Below are 17,013 nucleotides of genomic sequence, written 5' to 3' on the forward strand. Positions count from 1 at the left end.
TGTATACGGTTTTGCGAATGCACGTTGTATCCACAATCAACGGCTGTTATAAAGTTTTACGGTAATTTAAGTAACACACAGAGTGCGGCTCGTCGTTGGAATACGAGAAATGAAAATATATATATATATATATATATATTATATATATAATTTAGTAATGTACAGGAAAAAAAAACGTTGGAGAAAGTAGGAAGGGTTGGAAATGTAGTGGAAGCCGTTCTTGCAAGAAAATTATAATACTGAAAAGAGGGAGGGAGAGAGATAGAGAGAGAAAGAGAGTGGAAACCGCACTTAATGTATAATGTAACAATATGCATGCCCTACGAAGAAGCGCGTATATATTTATCATATACATGGGAGCTAGACGCGTTTGCATATATATATGCGTATGACGTGACGTGAATGAAAATTGGGCGATTGTACGACATCCTTTCATTACAGGTGTCTAATAATTCGCGTCACATTAAGCATACTGGAGATAAAAAAAAATAAATAAAAATAAAAAAAAAAAACAAAAACCTCGAATGTATGTCGATCCCTATATCTATAAAATACATAAAAGGTACGTTGTGATGTCTCAAATTTTAATACACACATCGCGAGATGAAAGAGAAAGAACGTTCTTCCCTGGTACGAGAGACCTCCTTGAGACCTGAGCCAAATTCAATTGAGCGAAAAAACTTTTTTCTCTTTCGTTTCATTCTCGATTTTTATGCGCGCGAGAAAACACACCGCATACATTGGGTATGACGGTGTGTTCCTTTTAGCGTGAAACTGAACCTCTTCGAACGAAACGAACGGGCGGGAAAAAACCTAAATTGAATAATATCTATAAGGTATACCGTGGCGTATCCTCGGGGCGGCGAGAGAGGTTGGATCCGAAGCAGACGAAGAAAAGAAGAAAGAAGAAATAGAAATAGAAATAAAAATAGAAATCGAAAAAGTAAGATGGAGAAAAGAAGCGGGCATTTTTCAACGAGAACGATTTCGCTGTCTTATTTTGCAACTGCGGTTATAGAACGGGAACTGTGGAAATCTTAATTTCAATTAGATGAGATTTCATTTACCTACAACACGCCGTGCCGTCGCTGCATGTTGTTCACGTCAAACTTCCCTCACTGCCGTTACGAACAATTTCGTGCTGCACCACAAGTTTCGAGTGAATCCGTAGAGGGTTGTGTTCTCCTCGAGTGAATCCTGCGTATTATAATAGAGGTACACGATAAGCAAACTAGGATCCTTGTCTGGACGATGTTAAATAATATTCACAAACTTCACCGAAATGCGGGAATCAACGTTAAAAATGGCATGATTCTTCAATATCGTTACAGGGTGTCATTTTCCGAAGAAGAAAACTTTTTAACGTTGATTAACAACGGAATAACATTTTTTTTGTTTTTTTTTTTTTTTTGCATCTCGGTACGAGGATAAAATAATACAATTCACAACTTCAGCTTCGCTCTACTCGTAACACCTAGTTTATTCATATTTTAACGATTTGTAAATCGGACCACCCTTTTCCCTCGACGTCTCGATTTTTTGCCGCAATTAAAAGATGTCGCGGTACTCTCTTTTTCTCTCACTTTCTTTCTCTATTTTTCTCCCCCGAGGGAAACTTTCATACATATGCATGCACTTATAAACGTATATATATATATATATATAAATATTATTATACACGTATATTACATGTTGCCGCGAGGCGTCAAGTGTTCAAAAATTACGAGCAAGTTTTACTTATAATTTACTCTCGTATTTTTTGTCATCACGTTTTTCGCTTAAATTATCTCGAAATAATTCGAAACGGACAAAAAATTATACAAGGGTGAGTTTCCCCCCCCGACTATTTTTTCTCCCTTTTTACGATCCTCACCGAGTACACAGAAGGCGAGAATACAGCTGCATATGCGTACATTATTTGTGTCTTAAAATTTTAATTTACGATATAACATTTGAATAAAGATACACGTACAAGTTTATACACTGCCTTTTTCTTTCTTTACAATCTCAATCATCCCTAAACGCTATGAAAGAAAAATTTTCAGAGGCAATAACGAATTATCAAACTAATTTATGTTCCGTACAATGATAATTAGTCGCATAGAGCCGTCATGCTGAAGAAATAATCGAATTGAAAACACTGCTCGAATACGAAAAAGAGGGGGTGGGGGGTATCGAACCATATTGCTGCAGGAGCTGCACAGATGTTCGAACGTCATTTTAAACGCTATTTGAATGACGGGTGGGTGCTCGTAAAAGTGGGGCGCAGCAGGTATAGGGTAACGCATTTAAATCATTTACAGTATCTGTACCCATATAATATATGTATACACCTATACCGGTACCCTTTAACGCGTCAGGGTATCGGCGTACTTTATTTTTGTACATTAAAATGAGTACATTATAGACAGCAGCACTATAACCGAGTTACATGCTCATCGTTTGGCTACCGTGGCACAGAATGCGATACGGGAGGCGGGGGAGGGGGGTTGACGGACCTACAAACAATATACTACGCGATGTCCAACGCAACGTCGAAGACGAAGAGAAAGAGAGATATGGAAGGTAGGATAAGAAAAAAAAAATAAAATTTATATCTAAAAATTCAATTAACCCTCGTCATCGTGGATCGAGCGGTGGTCAACAGAGGGACCGGTTATCTCGGAGCAAAGCGTATTACCTATGCAAACGCATATGCAACTTTGTTCCTGCGGTAGTCAAGTCGGCATTCAAGAAAAGGGATAGAGGTGCGTGTGCCTAGTTGGATGTTTATTGAATATTTCCATTACAATGTTGGATAACGAAATGAGAGGAAAAGCAAAACTGACGTACAATATTCTACAAGAGAATAACTTATCGAGAGACAAACTTGATACTGAAAACTAAATCTAGGACTAAAGGCTAACTGCAAAGAGATAACCCATGAAAATTGGAGGGGGGGGGGGTACAGCTTGAAAGGCTTAAAATCATACCTATCTCTAGGATTTCATTTTTTAAAGAAATTGAAAACAGAGCAATTTCGGTTTCAGGGTTTTATAATTTATAAAGTTGTAAAATGTTCTCGGAACTATCAATAATAAAGCCCTAAGAGTCTCATTGCTCCGTGTGTTTTCATTTTCTTAAGAAACAAACAAAAAAATAAAAAATAAAAACACTTAAAAATAGGTGTGGTTTTAGACCATCCAAACTGTAACCCTCCCGCCCCTTAAAAGCAAGAGCGAATCTCACCAGTCCGGATGAGATAAACGCCGTTTGCGCACCGTAAACTCCGATCCCTACGTTCCGAAACTGCCAAATCGCTTTCCTACCGAAACTCCACCACCATGTGGGTACAGAGTACCGCGATACCAATCAATGGAGACTAAATAATCACAGGGCATTGTGGATGTGCGTGTTTAGATACGACGCGACGGGGCTGCGTTGCCCTCCTTATTTGCTCCGGGTATACACTCGCTCGCTCACTCGCTCACGGTACGCAACCTTCGTGCGATTACGGGAACAGGAGCAGCTGACTGATCGTGAGAGAAGGAAGGAAGAAAGGACCCCGCATGCGATAACCTACGTGCGCATGGTTATCCCGGTAGTAAATTATATGCACCCGGCGCGTATCTCGCTCTCGAGAAGTTATACGAGATATATAGGTTTACTTTATCTCCGATTTATCCCGCAGGACGTGAAACAAGTGTATGGTAACCGGCGACTTGGTCATGATAATTTTATCACCGGACCTGTCCGCAGCCATTCAACATCCCTGCAGAGTCTGCTTTATTGATACTCTCTCGCTCAAGGGTTACGGTTCGATATTTCAACTTTCGGACCCGATTCATTTCCAATACCGAGGGTCACGCCTATCTACGTATGTACACATCCACCCCCTGCAGCAGCAGCTTTTCCTCCCGGCACTTGGCCGAATCGGGTATCTCGTACCTCCGGAAGGGTGAACGAGGCACACCGGATAACTCGGTACCTAAACACCCGTGTCGTCGTCGAGCCGAGTTTCTCGACTAAGCGAACTTTCGACGGCGCCGCATTTCAATCGGTAAAAGTAACAGGTTGTTCTATATTCGTGTATTTGTACGCTTATAATTTTCCGAACATTGCTTGGCTGTTGAAATCGCGTCTTACGCCGAGCGGGTCGGAAGAGGAGTACGTGTTCACGATTACTGTTTGGCATTTCTACGATACCGAGCGAGCCGAAGTCGGAAATCAAACACCGCAGGAATTCCCCCGGCGTATATTTTATTCCTTACTTTTTTTCTTTTTTCTTTTTTTTTTTTCTCACCGCAGCTGAACACGTTCGATAATATTCTCGCACACGCACGTACAGATTGCTGTATCGGGATAGACGTTGATTCGACGTAGGTATAACGTTCGAGTAGAACCTCGACATATTCCGATTGATGAATTTTGGACGAACGGAGAGGTCGTACCGGTACTTAGATATGCAAGCGATGCCGTTTGCTGTTGCAACTCACGAGTTCGGTGGACTTTCAACGATAAGCCCATTCGTCCAAAATAGGTCAATCCGCACCCCGTGCATGATATGGTTGGGGAGGTTGATGAGAAGTCTTTCATCGGGTTGCGAGAAAATGCGGGAAAAGAAGAGGATCACGATCGACGTTTGCAGCATCATGAAACACCGTTGGGGGATTGGCTTTGTCCTAGAAACATCATCCCGCTCTATCCATCACCAGCTTTGCTCTACTTTTCAGGATGACGCAGGGCGAAATACCATCTCCGTTATACATGTATCTGTATATGTATACGTGCGAAACAATGCAGACCTGTGCAATGTTTCGTTGCTCCTGTTTCTTTTCTACTTACTTGAAAACAGGGCTCTTTCAATTCAGGTTGTGTTTATGCATTTCCGTTCTATCGCAGTTACACGTTGCCCTTCGAGATAGTGATACAATGAATGCTTAATTCAAGCCAGTCTACAGATGTGTATAAAATATTACAGAAATACCTTACGCGGGTAATTATAACGGATATTCTCTCCTGGCGGAAGCGCTTCTATCGCCTTTTATAGTAGAACCTGCAGTCTTGGAACAAACGATCTAGCACCGTGACACGAATTACGTTTCAATATGTAAATTTGGAACGAAGATGCTGTAAGATTGCAGAAAAGATATGAGCTAAGGAAGGGGGAAAAAATGCGTATCGACGTATCTAAAATCGAAGTCCGATTTCCAGTTTCTCTTCTACGTACATGTATCTTCTTTAGCCGACTCCACCCATCGACCACGTGTTTCAGGGTTGAGATAAAAAAAAAAGAAGAAAAGAAAAAAAAAAATGCCTCCCTCAACGTGAAAGGAAAAGTACTATAAAACAAAGTTATCGAACATTAACATGAAAGAAGGTCGAAGTGATGTTATTTAGTGAATGTCACGAGTTGGGGCGAACGAAAAGAGGGCGACTAAACGAATTCCTTCGTCTCTCCCGGTTCGCTACGCGCGCGCTAAAATTCTTTCTACTAACGCAGAGGCAACGGTAGCGAGAGAAAGACCGTTGTACCAAAATATAGGGATGTCGGACTCCGCCTCCGCAGACGCATATGGGTTACTACGGAGATATAAGAAGACTGCACGAAGTGCGACGACAGGGTAAATCAATAAAGAGTTATCAGGAAGCGGCGTTGCAGCTGACGCGGGGGAAACATTCGTCGGCGATGGTTAAACGAGGGAAAAGCCACGCTTCTTTTTTTTTTTTTTCCTTTTTCACCCTTTGTCTTCATATTTTTTCATTTCAACCCCTGCAGCATTTTCTAGGGTGCGTCAATGCCGAACGCAACGCATTCCCACCCGCCGAACGATAATGGACTAATCCTCGGGAATCGGTGTTAATATTAACGGACCCGAGATCTTAACAATGGGGGTTGAAGGGATCACCGCGTACGCGTTTAAAATACGAACGTTTGTCAAATCGGATAATTGTCAAATAGAGTCGCGATATATCGTTCGTGTCTAGACTTTCTGCGTATAGAAAACTGCCGTCGTGCCTACGTCCCAAAACGAATGGGAAATCGGTTGCCCGGCATATCCCACTGGAAACCCCGTTGAGTCCCCCCCCCTTTTTTTTTTTACGACGCGTTGTCGCCTCGCTGATATCGTGCTTGCTGAGATCTCGACGCGATTTTCGAATCATCTGAACATCGAATCGGTATGCTGACAATCGCGATGCAGATTTCAAACAATTTTTCATTCGTGAATATTTGCGGTACGTAGATTGAAAAAAAAAAAAAAAAGAAAAACAAATAACGAAAAGAAAAGAAAGACATAAAAAATCTGCAACGTCTTCAGATTTTCGATGCTTAGCGCAAATTTTCTCTGCGAGTGTTGTTAAATATTTATGTATGTATGTATATATGTGTGCAGTATGTATGTACCAATTTTTATGATATATTGCAGACACCGTTCGGAGAAGATGTCGTATCCCTCTGTTGCAGCGCTGAAGGCGAGATTGGGATGAGAATAAAAAAAGAAAGCAAGAAAGTTGTTGGTTAGGGTCGTAAAAGAAGAGAGGTTTAAATTTTTAACGATTTCCTACAAATTTTTCAGAACTCTTATGCGGCATCTGTCTTCGGCGGGCACGCGAGGAGTTTCACGGCTATCGTCGACAGTAAAAGGGGGATTTAAGTGTGTCCTAGGAGCTCGTAATTGGATCTGTTAAAATAAAACTGCGAAAATCTGTCAAGGATATTGCTCTTCTTTTCACGATCGCGGCGCGAGACGAAGAGATTATATACGTATATGATGATCCTTTCCAACTGTAGTAAATAAATTTACCGCTTCCTAATAATACACAACACACGTGAAATTGTAACGAGACTCCGGAATTATAGCCAACTCCACTTCTGTATTTTCAACTCAAGCGTATTTTAATTCTTTCATTGCACACCAATTTCTGGCAATGAGGCAGAACGAAACTAACAAACGCTTCATAAACGGACTAGGCCAACGCGTGGTCCCATTTACAGCGGTGTTTAATTATCCAGAGATAGTTAAAAACTTCCTCAACACCCTTGGGAATATTAACCCCGATATATTTCCAGCGCGACAAATTGGTTTGAAAAAACTTGTTGAAAATTAATTTCTGATTATTGCGTATCGTACGTAGGTATATAATAATAATACCCCGTGGGAATGGCAACGATAAATTTTTCAAGAGGCAAATTTGTCACACGTGTACTCGAAAAATTAATTTAACTTCGAGTTTACGGTAGAAATTTGACAAACGGTTTTCACAAAAATACCTACGCGTGATTTTTTTCCCCGTCCCCTATCGACGTACAGAAATTGCTTCAACGCCGTCCGTAAAATCAACAGTTTGAAAAACCATCGAACGACTACGACTTTTACACACAATTGAAATTGGTGGGAATTTTTACGCAAACGAAAATTAGTTTCCGATTCGAATGAAGTACCGTAACGAGCGAGGCTTGAACCGAGGCGATCAAATAGAGAGTCTGCGGAGTCGATCTCGGCGAGGTTGTCTCCCCAAAATCGGTCCTCCCGTAATTATCGGAAGGTTAATTGCATCAAAGTTGACAAGGGAGGCTGAGCGAGCCAATACAGAGTCTCTGCGACGGACGAACTTACCAACACTATTCCTGTCGCTCAACCCTTGACCTCGAGGAAGATCGAAATACGGTAAAGTAAATTACGATACAGATAACGGTGGATCAGGCACAGGATTGAAATGTTGAAATATTTCAAGCATTGTGAAATGTCGCGCCATTGCAAACCTATGGAGAATTTTCTCGACGATTTTAAAAGCATTTACTCAAGACTTGTCGTGCACAAAATTTGTAAAATCACAATGAAATATAATATGTCACTAAACCTTCGCGAATGATGATCATCCCTCTCGCATTTAATAATCGTAGAATTGTGAATCAGTTCCATCCGTATAAAAAAGTCACGCGAATTTATGATACAGAGGAAGAAATGAATATAAAAAACAAAAAAAAAAGAAACACACGAACAACGTCACTATACGAGTATAACGTTGTTCATAGAGTACATTTAAATCGTACGACTGACAGTTTCGTTTCGTTAGATAAAATTACCTCGTTCTGAAACCGTAAAAGCTACGGCGACGATAGCGAGGTATTTTCCAATATTCATCAGGTATATAATATTTATCGCTTGCGAGTGAGTATACGTGGGCGTACAGAGGCGATATTTGAGGTACTAAAACCAAGGGATCAAGAAGCGGCGTCTGGTTCGCTGGATCGGCCGCTATGTTGTCACGAGTGAAAAACATCAGCGGGCTGAAAAGCGATTGAAAACTATAAAAAGGAAAAAAAAAAAAAAAAAGTAACGAACCGGATGAAAAACTTTTCCCGGGAAATATATTCGTATATTCAGCGTTCCAAATGAGAGGAAAAGAGAAAAGTACATAGTAACAGCAGCTGGGAAAGTAAAGTAACATGTTGACGCAAATGGCGTGGGTACGATGTCAAAGCTTTGAAAAATCCGCGCGAGTGTGAAAATCGTGGCGTTGAAAGCCAATCAACGAACGATAAATTAAACTATCTATCGGCGGATTAGATCTCTATCCATAACCTACAGATTATACCAAGGTATCTGTGAACGGATGAACGGTTAAAAATCAATGCCTCTTTCATTACTTTATTACAAGACGGTCAAGTATTTATCAAATTATTACATTCTTAAATTACGGGCTTTCCCTTGATGATGAAAAAAAAAACAGGTTAAAATTATGAACGAGAGCTACGATATAAATTGTTCATTTCAAACGGCGTCTAAATTGTTGAAAAATTTAGTAGACTCGTGCGACTTTACCCTACAATTAGTCATTTTACTCGGAAGATTACACTTTACAATGCCATCATATCAATTAATATCGTTGAATATTTAATTTACAAGAAACAACAAATAGCACGATACTGAATTAACTCTTGTGAGAAAGGTGAAAAAAAAATTGATTTGTCGAATTTGCAAAAAACAGTTTTTCAGACAAATACGAGCCGTCTTACAATGGGGTCGAATAAAACAAAATCGAAGCTCTCGTTCGTAATTTCAGTCTCTATTTTGTTAAATTTCTAGGTAAAAGACCGTAGCTTGCAAATACAAAATTTGATAAAACACTCGACGCGCGATCATCTAGCAATAAATCTCTAAATAAAAAAAAAAAAAAAAATTATAAATTTCCAACTACACAACGCGCCAAAGTAGGCAGCAGCACGTCAAGCGAAAACAATATTGCAGTGTAAATCAATAAAACATACGAGAAGGACCAAAGGACAGAGCCCGAGTTTGTAGGGAGGGTTTTTAGACAGGTTTTAGCGATGATTTAGCGTCGGTTTTGGTTCGGCAAACAAGGCGCGTTTGCACATCTGTGTCCCCGACGCGGAGGGCGGCGTGATTTTCTAGGAGGTACGTGCCTAGAGGATGGCGTTGTCGGTGCGCAGAGAGAAGGACGAGGAGGTCGGGCTCCGACCAAACACCCGCGAGCTACGGTCACCGGTTCAATCGAAAGGGTTGAATATGACCCGCTGACGCCTGTACCTACGGCAAGGGCAGCCCGCCGCGCCGTTTAGGGGTAGGTAGGCATAATTTTCAAGTGGTTAATAACGCCAAGCCTAAGGCCGGACGGGACGTCGAGATTTCGCCCGGTTGCATAAAGTATGAGGTGAAGTGAGACCGAGCCAGCCGGGTCGGTTGGTTCGTTCGTGTATGAATACGCATTCGAGGCCTGTTCAAACAAGCAAGAAAGCGAGCAACCCTCCCCGTCGCCGTACCTCGCGGCTAGTTTTATGCGAAATTTAAACATTGATTTCGACCCTTTAATATAACCAGAACGATGAGACGAGGAGGGCAAGCCGGAGGGCAATAAGGACGGAGGTCCTTATTCCGAATCCAAGAATCAGCCCCGCGGATGGACGAAAAGGAGAGAAAAGTGCCGGGTTTGTGTCGTAATCTCGGCAGTCGGATGGCCAAGATTTATTCCGCATGCTCTGGCTGCTGCTGGCTAGAAGACACCGCTGCTACTACTACTACTACTACTACTACTAGTACTATTATCATTATTATTACTATTATTATCGTTGTTGTTTTTACCGTTTGGGTTGGCGAAGGAGAGAGCGTTTGAATCGTTCCCGTGAGTTCTGCAGCTACTTATACGATACCACGGCGAAAAGCTTTTCACGCGATTACGGGCGGCAAGTCCGTACAACAAAGAAGAAGCTATCAAGACCATGCCGAAAATTTCGAAGCCGAGTACAAAAAGCTTTGCTGAAAGTTTCAAGAAGCTGACGAAGTAATTGGAATTTAGAATTGGCGTGTAATGGACGGGGAGGAAGGGTAGACGGTTTAAAACCACGCAGATATATTACATACACGCGTTGGTGCCTGGATTTATCGCTAGAATTCATTGAATAAACTCGTCAGGTATACACAACTCTAACCCCCATTAATTCCGTTGCGTGAAACGAAGTAGACCGCGCACGAAACCCCTAAATGTAGTTTACGAGATACGTAACCACGTTTTTTTTTGTTTTTTTTTTTTTTTGCCCCCCCTCTTTATCTCTCCTTTTTCCCCCATTTTTAAAATCTTTCCAAACCTTATCTGACCAAATCCCCAAATGAAAATCCACATTTGGATCGTGTGTTTAAAATAAAACTACAGTATAGAAGCCGGTTTTACTGTAGAAACAGTTTTCTTTCCACAAAGTGTATATTCAAACGTCTGCAGCGATGAGACTCTTCGCATTTCGAAAGCTTTCTTCAATTCAGTAAAGAATTACACGCATATCGGAGAGCCGATATCAAGAGATTTGTATTGAATTAAACGCCTGCATTTTTCGATATGTAATAGGTTATATAGATCGCGTGAGTAACCTTCCTCAGAGTGTTTCAAGTATCTATAGCGATTCGCGTAATTGGAAAGTGACACTTAATCGAGGTAATTAAGCACGCTGTTGCCGGACGTCCGGATTTTGATGCCCGTTGTATAACTAGCCCGTGGCGTCGAGAGAGAAGAAGTTTGCGTGATATTTTTCTCATTTTTCAATTCCCCCGTCCCACCCTTTCCTCTCTAGGGTAATTTTAGCTCCCAGCTATTATACACACCGGGTATATGGCTGTCCCATTGAAAACGTCGCGCCAGCTTCCACCGCCTGGCTTAGCTGCACCCCCGTGTGGGTAAAGCCCGGGCTACTTCCAGCGTAAAACGTAATTTAAAATTCCTGGTTTCCTGTTCCTGGCTGGCATTTCCCGGGGGACAGTTCTCGTTGCCAGGATGCAGATATCGTCCCCATTTTACGCCACCGGCAGGCATGGCAGACCCTTAGCTAACCCGGCAATCGAACCCGAGTCGAGTCGATCCGAACTACGCCGCGGTATGAAAAGAATCGACCGAATATACGTATAACGATACGTATACATGTATATGCATATAGGTACCTATGTACACATTATACATACAAGGTAAGACTTGGCGAGGAAAAATTCTCATCTTTTCGAAATGGTGAAAAGCCTGCTAGCCGGATATACCCAGGTATACGTATATGTATATATTTTTGACGAACCCGAGATCCCGGCACATCCATCGACTTTGATCGGATCGATGGTGAATAAGCTTCTTCTCTCGCTGCACAATCGTGTCTCTCGGAGCTTCCATAATATATTCTCATCTCTTCCTAGATGCGAAACAGATATCAGGCGAACGTGGATGCCATACGTAGACGGCGTAAGGTGCATATCTGTACCGGTTGCAAGCATAACGACCCTCGCAGGCACTCCCGAGTTATGTGAGATTTCAAATACATGTACATTTTCCCCCCATGTATGATGTGACGTTACACGCGACGCCGAGGGTACCGTATCCTGTAAAAGTATCGCGTGAATTCACATACCGTAGTCACTCTGGGTGGTAATAGCTGCGCAGTTGACGATCGTTTTAACCGTATGTATACGTATATGTGCCAAAGATACTCGTATAACCGGAGAAGGGGAGTTTAAATGGGAAAAAAAAGGTGTAACGCTTTCCACCATCGTATATACTACACTTCGTGCGGTAACCGAGGCGTGTGGGGGTAGGCGTTGTGTTTTTCTCAACCTAAAGGGCGAGGGAAAAAATTCAGTCGAGAGTTTTTCTAACTGAGACTTTATATCCTAAAACTTCGGGACGATGGGTAACGAAAAACAAAAGAGTATAACACAGAAACCCCAAATGATTGGTGGGCTTTTCGACTCACCAAATTCGTTCCGGTGTGTAGAACTCGGTATTCGAAGCACGTGCAGTATTCGAGAAAACTGTAACCATTGGCGATAAATCATTAACGCGAGATGCCAGATTTATCGTTGCACTAGAGAATAAATGAGGGAGAAAAAAAATGTATAAAAATTATCATACCGTGACGTAAGAAAAAGTTGAGGCTTGACGCTGGGAAACTTAAAAAGTATAATAACGAAATGATTCCCGATATTTTGATAACGTGTAAATGAATGTGAGGAACCTGCGAGGTATATATATATCAGTGAGGAACGCTCAAAGGAACGAATATTGAAATTTCAATTAAAACTCGACCTGTTCGAAGATTGGATCTTTTTCCGTGCTATACGCTATAAAGTGTCAAAAAAAAGCGATTGAAAATTTCTTTCAACTTTTCAACATGGAATATCCCAACTTCTCGTTAATGTGTTATAATTTTTGTTTTTTTTATCTATTAGCTTTTCAACGAGAACCTCAATTGTTTGTCTTGATACTCGGTTGAGAGTGAAATTCTGTTGGAAACAGTACAGCGTAATATAAGTGTTTCCTCGCCGCTTAAAATCCGGTATAATTTATGATTGTTCACGGGAAAGTTTTCACAACACGCCGACTCGTATCGCCACGCTGTCGAAAATTCAAAAATTCCCCATTAATCATCGACGGTCACGGTCCGTGTACGCGATATATTTATTCGATGGAAGAATAAAAAATAAAAAAAAAAATAAGAAAATAAAAAACCAAGAAACCGAGAATTAGTATAAAAACGGCTCGAATCGTTACAGGTACTAATGCATTATACATTAATTTCGTTATACTCAATTTCTAGAGAAATGTCACCTGCACGCATGGCAGCTTTAAAACGCAGCGCATCTTTCCTTCAGCCATTCTGCCGCCGTTCATACGTGTGTACATACACATATGTACTATACATATATGTATATACCTAACGGCTGGTGTAAAAGTGTAAAGTATCTACATCGTCGCCGTTCCATATTTTTTTACTCTTAACTTACTGCACCCAGCTCACATCGAGTCGCACCTTTTTTTCTCCTTTTTCGATTTTTTTTTTCCTTTCCACTTTCTTTTTTTATCGAAAAATTGAATAACGCTGCGAAAGGTATTATAGTAGGTGGCACTTTAGACTCAGCGTTTATATATAACGTAAGACGTTGTAGAAAAGTGGGGGCGAAGGTCTTGAAGCTCAACAGGACGTAAATTTTACGATAAACGTCTGTCTCTACTTTATATACACAGTGTGTGTGTGTGTATGCGCGCGCGTGTATATATACATATACAATATATACACATATATATGCACATATATATACATATATATATATATTTCAGGAAAAAAAAATAAAGGAATGAAATATTGAAGAGAACAGAGGGAGAAAAGTGAGTGTAAAAATGAAAAGAAAAGAGAGAAAGAGAGAAGTTTTGAATTACGTGAAAAATAAGGAGGTAATCCCTCTCCTGAGCTGCCACCCGTCGTAACCCTGAGGCTATCGGTATATCCGAAGCCTTAAAATGGGCCATCGTGTCATTAAAGTTGTGTAATCTCGTGCCCCATATTTTACTTTAACGTTGACGAGCAGCGGCTAAGTTACACCGATTGGCAAGGATAAAAAGAAGGAATGAGGATAATTCTGAGGGATAAAATAAGAGACGTGTACCTACTTCTCTCAAAAGCAGAATGACACGTGTCTGCAAGCGGCGGAAAATCCAGAATAGAAATCGCAGTGTGAAGCAACAATCGAAAGAAAGAGAAGATGAAAAGGGAGAAAATAACAGCAACAAAAAAAGAAAAAAAAAAAGACTTCCCAAATATTTAAACGACCCTGGAGAATGGAGGCACTCGTGGTGGCGGCAGCCTGTCCAAGTACAGTCATTTCCGTAAATTGTTTCAATGTCTCGAAGGGTTTCAGGCTTTCGCGCAACATTATGCTCCCCCATTTTGTTATACGGTACATTGCCTCGACGAAATAGAGAGAGACAAGAGTTGGCGGGAGAGGGAGAAAGAGATAAAGTAATGAAAAACCGCAGAGGGCGGAGACATTAATTTAGACGGTGCCAGATGCGGCGCTACCGCTGCCTGCCTCTCTGCTTCTGCCTGTATATATATATATATATACGTACACGTACCTTTCAAACTTCGACAAATTTGAATTCCCACTGTATATCCTTCCGCTCGCGGGAGTCAAACGGTAGGCGAGAAGTCGCGTACGCTTATACCGAGGGTTCCCGGGAGTTGTAGGAAAGTTGAGATAACATTTTTCAAATTTAAATTTGAATTAGAAAATGCGGTGGGAAAAAGTTTCAAGTAGGTTTAAGTATATATTATATGCAGGTTCTCTTATTATAGATACGTGATTACGAAACAAAAGTCTTCGAGAATCTATTCGAATATCATTTTTCTCGACAAGTGGTAAGGGAGAAGAACGAAAAAATAAATAAATAAATAAATAAAATAAAAAGAAGAAGAAAAAATAGAACTTTACCATAACAAAAACGACAAAGTCCGAACATCCGTAGCGATCGATTTCTCGACGTAAGTCCACGCCGTTTCATGGCTGTGCACGGAAATCGGGCAAACTTCAACACCGAAAGTCACTTATTCCTTAATCAGATATGACGGCGATTAATTAAAAGAATGTACCCGGTGTACGGTTATATCCACTTACGACGTGGGAGTGTTGTTTTTTACTTCTTTCTTTCTTTGGCTAAAGGTATACCTGTAACAGCGATCGCACTATACGGCTTCGGGGGGTTTGAATAAAAGGAAAAAGAGAGTACCTGAAATACGCAAGACGATATGAAACATCGTGACAATCTTTTATCTAGGAAACGAGTTAGGTATACATGTAACACGTTATAACAGGTAAGAAACTGGTTTTGATCATTTGTTAACTTGCTCGGACTGTAAGTATCACGGGCCTGTTGCTTGCTGCACACGACGATGATATCGGGGGAGAGGCAGGAGAGGATCCGCGGACGTTGACGGAAACTATAACGAAAGACGTTCCAGTGCGAGCCCGCGATGCGGTTTTGTAACTTCTGAGACGTGAAGTCGTGTACCGTTGTTTACCGTGAGTGTCTATACACACGGATACGTAAACGCACACAGAGCGAGAGAAACGGCGACACAATGCCGGCATGCACGCCTCTTAAAGATGGTAGATTAAATCCGGGTCCGGCTTAGGTAAGCAGAAAGAGGTATACGTACAGCAGTCGCATCGCGACGACGGAGAGAGAGAAAAAAACTCTACCAGCGAGGAAAGAGGAGAAGTTGGAGACCTAGTTTTTGGGTCAGCGGTCAATTTCAGTGTGATTTTTCGGATTCGGTACATAAGGAAAACGTGAGGTGAAATCTTTAACGTTTTGGGGTATAATAATAATAATATGTATATATATATATAAGTAAAGAGGCAAAGAGACCGTGCGAAAGAGGCCGATAAAGATAGGGAAAGATATTCATTTCGACTTTATCTGTAGAAGACAACAACGGCGGTCTTCAGGTATAAAGAAGAAGAAGACGAAGAAGAGAAACAGCGACACGAAAGAAGATAGGAAAAAATAAAAAGATAAAACTAAAAGAAACGCCTCGGCGTGGCACCAGCGTCATCCTTCATCCTGTCACTAAGAGCGAATGCCGCGATAACTTATTGCGAGGATGTTTCGGTCCTCGTGTCGTCCGGGCGCACGGTTTAACCCTGAATAAAGGTCCGTTCGTCGTCGACGTCGACGTTCGAAGCTGTTCGACGTTACACGAACGAACGAACGAAGTTAGTATCACAGGTATAAAGTCGGACCAGGATTCGGAGTCCCAAAGTACCCGAAGGTTGGCTCAGCGCGGGGCAAAGGACACGGTGAAATTCCCCCTTCGTTCTCCCTCGTGGTTGAGATCTTTTTGTTTTTCGAAATATCGAGTCGCTAGAACGAGCGGCGAACGCAGTCGTGGTCCCACAGAGTCCCTGGAAGCAGAGCTCCTGGAAGAAGACGGTCTTCTCTGGTTTCACCGACGAATATCTATCGCCTATCTTCTTCGCGAAGGGACGGCGGTATGTGCGTAGGATAGGTATCCTTTTCCAAGGACAAACCCCCCTCGGCCTATTAATCGCTTGGTTACGCGGCGGCCGAAGCCTGCAGCAAGCAACGGGCGAGTTTCCCGGCGTTATCGACCGAGGTTATCACGAATTTAATGGAAGATCGCTTTCGCGATCCCTGTACTCTTCAGCAGCTTGGCTCAGCTCGACTGAGCTCGGCTCGGCTCAACTCTCCGTGCACGAGGAGGAGAGATGACTTTTCGCCTGTTAATACATACTAGCTTTAAAACACTCGCTCGCTGAAACTCGCTAGGGGTCGGATGACTAGCGTGGCTGGTTCTTGTGCTTGTGCGCTCGCTTACTCGTTGTCAGTGTTTTACCGGATGATACGAGATTTACCAGATACCTCACGCCCTCGATGCTTTAGGATTGTTCAATGGGTAATAAATGTCAGTCCGCTAGTCCGTGAAGTCGAATTTCATCAAGTAGCGGAGCTCGAGTGTAGTAACTAGGAAGCGCTAGTCCTGGAGTTTGAAATCCACGAGGTAGAGGACCTGGTCAGCCAAAACTACGAAGCACTGTTCCTGGATGTCAAGATCCACCAGGTGGAGGACCTGGACAGCCAGAACTACGGAAAATTAGTCCTGAAGGTCAAAAGTCACTAGATCAAAGACCTGGACAGCCAGAACTACGGAGCGCTTGTCCTAGATGTCGAGGTTCACCAGGTACG

General features: G+C 41.9%; 1 protein-coding gene across 3 annotated transcripts in view; it reads right to left on the reverse strand.

The window, feature by feature from the left end:
• The window catches only part of LOC107223446 (proline-rich transmembrane protein 4), an 87,951-nt gene that overhangs the window by 43,354 nt on the left and 27,584 nt on the right, over positions 1-17,013 (reverse strand). Inside the window, exon 2 of one of the 3 annotated variants that reach the window (XM_046734116.1) lies at positions 1,072-1,197. The exons of 1 other annotated variant lie outside the window; for it this stretch is intronic. The gene's annotated coding sequence lies outside the window, so the exon portion shown is untranslated. Of the gene's footprint in view, positions 1-1,067; positions 1,198-17,013 lie in introns of all 3 variants that reach the window. One more of the 3 variants, XM_046734110.1, reaches the window with a different exon arrangement.

The sequence above is a fragment of the Neodiprion lecontei genome, chromosome 1 (genome assembly GCF_021901455.1).
Source record: "Neodiprion lecontei isolate iyNeoLeco1 chromosome 1, iyNeoLeco1.1, whole genome shotgun sequence".
NCBI lineage: Eukaryota > Metazoa > Arthropoda > Insecta > Hymenoptera > Diprionidae > Neodiprion > Neodiprion lecontei.